Source organism: Macaca mulatta, chromosome 8 (assembly GCF_049350105.2).
Source record: "Macaca mulatta isolate MMU2019108-1 chromosome 8, T2T-MMU8v2.0, whole genome shotgun sequence".
In the NCBI taxonomy this organism is placed as follows: domain Eukaryota; kingdom Metazoa; phylum Chordata; class Mammalia; order Primates; family Cercopithecidae; genus Macaca; species Macaca mulatta.
The window spans coordinates 27825418-27830181 of record NC_133413.1 but is presented as its reverse complement, the minus strand read 5'-3'; the positions used below and the strand labels follow the sequence as shown (position 1 = coordinate 27830181).

The window sequence follows — 4764 nt, the reverse complement described above, 5'->3', positions numbered from 1 at the left end:
GTAGTGGGATTAACACTCTTTAAAAGGTTATTCCAACTTCTCTACCCACTTCCTGGTTCCAAAGTCATTCCCACATGTTTTAGGTTTTTTGTTGTTGTTGTTGTTTTTGCTTTTGTTGTCACAAAGAACCCCACTCTCTGTTCCAGCCTGTATGGTTGCATACATAACAAATTAACCCAACATTTAGTAGCCTAAGCAACCATTCATTATGCTCCTAAATTCTGTGGGTCAGGAACTTGGACAGAACACAGTAGAGAGAGCTTGTTCTTGCTTTTGGTATTAGGGACTCAGCTGAAAGACTTCAAACCTGGGGCCTGGAAACATCCAAAAGATTGTTCATTCAAATGTCTTGCAGTACATGCTGGCTTTTGGCTAAAATGTTAACTGAGGCTGTTAGCTGGAGTCTTTACATGTGTGCTCTCCAAGTGGCCTGGCTTTCTTTACAGCATGGTTTCAAGGGCTTAAGAATAAGCATCCTGAAGAGACAGCAAGAGAGAACCAGGTGAAATTTCTATTGCACTTTATGATCTAGCTTTGACTGGTTTGCAGCAAGTCTTTTTGCCACATTTTACTCATTGAGGAAATCATAAAGGGCAAATCACAAGGATTTCATCATAATTAGACTCCAACTTTTGAAGGAAGTACAATCTGTTATACCTATCCTTTTTGCTATTGTTGTTGAGTATTTTACATCTACGTATATTATAAACCTCACACAGTACTATGCTATTATTTTTGCTTTAAAGAGTCAATTATCAGAAGTCTAGCTAGAGCAACCAGACAAGAGGAAGAAATAAAGAGCATCCAAATTGGAAAGGAAGAAGTCAAATTATCCTTGTTTGCAGATGATATAACCTTATATTTGGAAAAACCTAAAGACTCCAACAAAATACTATTGGAACTGATAAACAAATGCAGTAAAGAATACAACATCAACATATAAAAATCAGTAGCATTTCTGTGTGCCAACAGCAAACAATTTGAAAAAAAAATCAGACTCTTACTAGGTGTTTGGGGATCTAAATTAGGATCTTCTTTTTTGGAGAAGACCATTTAAAAATCCTTTTGATGGCAATGAAACAGAAGGTACTAGACACTGGAGACTTGCCTTTTATTCCTGTTGTATACTGTGCCAGATACGAGCTACATTTCTTCTGGTTCTTTGTTTGTGAGTAGTAGTCTACCCTCGTTCAAATAGTTTCTGAGGCCTACAACAGGTAGGAAACATTGATTTTGTGATTGGGAAAGCGGGTGAAGGGTTTTATCCCAAATCTTGACCTTTATATGTATGACAGGTGACTGTTCTGAGATCAGGAGAGAGCTTGAAATTTTTTTTCATTTCACTTATGGCAAAAATTAAGGGCCTATTTATTAACCTAATTATGATCTCCTTTAATCTTATTTGAAATGCTGATAAAAACTTTTCTTCCAATCTCTCATATATAACTATATGTATATACCCAGTAATGTTTTATTCATTCTATCACACTTCCTTCCTTCTTTCCTTCCTTCCTTCCTTTCTTCCTTCTTTTCCTTCTTTCTTTTTTCTCTTTTCTTTTCTGTTTCCTTCCTTCCTTCCCTCCCTCTCTCCTTCCTTCCTTCCTTCGTTCCCTCCTTCTTTCCCTCCTTCTTTCCTTCTCTCCTTCCTTCCTTCCTTCTTTTCCTTTCTCTCTTTCTCTTTCTTTCCTTTCTCTTTCTCTCTTTCTGCTTTCTTGCCTTCCTTCCTTCCTTCTGTCTCTTTCTTTCTCTCTCTTTCTCTTTCTTTTCTTTCTCTCTTTCTCTCTCTCTCTCTCTTTCCTTCTATCTATCTATCTATCTATCTATCTATCTATCTATCTATCTGGAAAGGGCCCAAGGCCATCTTGGCTTTCTGGTTTAAGAATGAGCGTAATAACTTAGTGACTGATTGCCTTATCTTCCTTCCTTCTCCCCCAAGAATTTGGGTTTCAAGATCTCAGTCCAAATGCCCCGGAGAACATGGACCTGGCTTTCTTATTATTTCCCACTTCGCATCACATCACCATAAATATATTTCTGCATCACTGTTAACAAAGTGAGTTGGTTTCTTGAAAACAATTATGCTCCTTTAAATAAAGAATGTGAAACAATAAATAGAGATATGGTGAACAAAAGACAACATTCAAAGTCTTATATCAATTTTGTTTGATTCTCATGAGAAGAAAAGATGCTTCTGTTTTGGAGTTGAGGTTGGGGGAAGATCATACTCTACGTGGAGGTAATTTTCCTGAGGGCCTCCCCAATTCCAGGTTATCAAAATCCTTTCTTAAACATTATTTGAAGTGACCATATAGAATATCTATAGATGCACTAGAATTTACTTAATTCATCCATTAATAATGAACATTTAAGTAGTTTGCTTTTGTTTGTTTATTTTGGATTTATATATATTGCTTAGATGAACACCCTCTGCCAAGGGAGTCAGGAAAATGTAGTTTCCAACATTCTAATCTCTGGTCTACAGGAGGCACAGTGGGAGGTGGGAGACCATGCTGGGCAGTTAAACCTCAGTGTTTCCACCCCTGTACATCTCCTTTGCCTGATTATCTGTTCTAGGCATGGAAGGCTTTGATCCTTTGATTATGGTCATTCTACCTTTGTCGTAATTGTTGTAAATATATTTCCCAGTTTGCAACTCGCCTTTTAGAGTTTTGAAAAGTCAAATGATGAATTTTTTTTTCGCCATTTGACAAAATGAAATTGGGATTTCTTTTTACTTGCTTTTATGCTTAGAAAGTTCTTCCTCATTCAGAAATAAGATATTCTCTCTCTGTCTCTTTCCATATATATATATGTCTATCTCTCTCTGTCTCTCTTTAGTTTTTAGAGGATTTTTAGGTTCATAGCAAAATTAAGTGGAGGGTACAGACGTTTTTCATATACTCCTCTACCCCCACATGGGTACAGCCTCCCCTACTGTCAATATCTCCCACCAGAGTAATACATTTGTTATAATGAATGAACAATTAATTGACACATCATTGTTACCCAAAGTCCATAGCTTACATTAGGGTTCACTCTTGGTGTTGTACATTCTATAGATTGAGGAAAATGTATAATGACTTACATTCACCATTATAGCAGCATACAGAGTAATTTCAGTGCCCTTAAATTCCTCTGTGCTCTACATGTTCATCCCTCCCTTCCCTGTAACCCCTGGCAACTGCTAATCTTTTTACTGTCTCCTTAATTTTGCCTTTTTCAGAACGTCATATAGTTGGGATCATACAGCGTGTAGCCTTTTCACATTGGCTTCTGCTGCTTAGTGATATGCATTTAAGTTTCCTCCATGTTTTTCCATTTACCTACTGAAGGACATCTTGGTTGCTTATAGGATCTGCAATTACAAATAAACATACATGTGTGAGGTTTTATGTGAACATATGGTTTCAAGTAATTTTGGTAAAAGTCAAGGTGCGCAATTGCTGGATCATATGGTAAGAGTATGTCTAGTTTTTTAAGAAACTGCCAAACTGTTTTCCAAAGTGGCTGTAGCATTTTGCATTCTCACTAGCAATAGATGAGAGTTCTGGTTGCTCTACATCCTTGTCAGCATTTGGTGGTGTCAGTGTTTGGGATTTTGGTCATTGTAGTGGTGTAGGTGTACGTGTGTAGTGGTGACTCACTATTGTTTTAATTTGCATTTTCTAATGACACATGTAAAAGGAAAATAAATCTTGGGGCCCCCAAATCGCTTAGCTCAAGGGAAAAGTCAAGCTGGGAACTGCTTAGAGCAAACCTGCCTCCCATTCTATTCAGTCATCCCTCTGCTCACTGAGATAAATGCATTTCTGATTGCCTCCTTTGGAGAGGCTAATCAGAAACTCAAAAGAATGCAACTGTTTATCTCTTATTTATCTATGACCTGGAAGCCCTCTCCCTGCTTCAAGTTGTCCCATCTTTACTCTGAGTTGTCCTGCTTTTCTGGACCAAACCAATGTTCATCTTACAAGTGTTGACTGACGTGTCATGTCTCCCTGAAATGTATAAAATCAAACTGTGGAGCAGCAGCAACGCGGAGGAAACGGGAGTGAACAGAGAGCTTAGTGACCATCATGAGCCTCCTCAACAAGCCCAAGGGTGAGATGATCCCAGAGGAGCTGCAGAAGGGAGAGGAGGAGGAATTTAACACGAGTCCACTCTCTGTGCTCACGCAGTCAGTCAAGAACAACACTCAAGTGCTCATCAACTGTCGCAACAATAAGAAACTCCTGGGCCGCGTGAAGGCCTTCGATAGGCACTGCAACATGGTGCTGGAGAACGTGAAGGAGATGTGGACTGAGGTCCCTAAGAGCGGCAAGGGCAAGAAGAAATCCAAGCCAGTCAACAAAGACCACTACATCTCCAAGATGTTCCTGCGCGGGGACTCGGTCATCGTGGTCCTGCGGAACCCGCTCATCGCCGGCAAGTAGGGGCTGCCTATCCATCAACAGAACTCACTCTCCTGTCCTATGAAGACCGTTGCCTTTGGTGTTGAGAATAATAAAGCTCTGTGTTTTTTTCTAAAAAAAAAAAAAAAAAAAAATCAAACTGTGCTCTGACCACCTTGGGCACAAGTCGTCAGGACCTCCTGATGTTGTGTCACGGGTATGCATCCTCAACCTTGGCAAAATAGACCTTCAAAGTTAACTGAGACCTGTCTCAGATATTTGAGGTTCACACACATAGTGTTGCACATCTTTGTATATGCTTACTTGCCTCTGTATATCTTCTTTGATGAGGTGTCTGTTCAAGTCGTTTGCTCAT

At 39.2% G+C, this 4764-nt stretch overlaps 1 pseudogene across 1 annotated transcript; it reads left to right on the top strand.

Annotated features, from left to right (window-relative positions):
* The first annotated feature begins 4027 nt into the window (after positions 1 to 4027).
* LOC711841 (small nuclear ribonucleoprotein Sm D2 pseudogene) lies at positions 4028 to 4553 on the top strand (annotated as a pseudogene). The gene has a single exon (XR_001446605.3). The product of XR_001446605.3 is annotated as a small nuclear ribonucleoprotein Sm D2 pseudogene (transcript).
* The last annotated feature ends 211 nt before the right edge of the window (positions 4554 to 4764 follow it).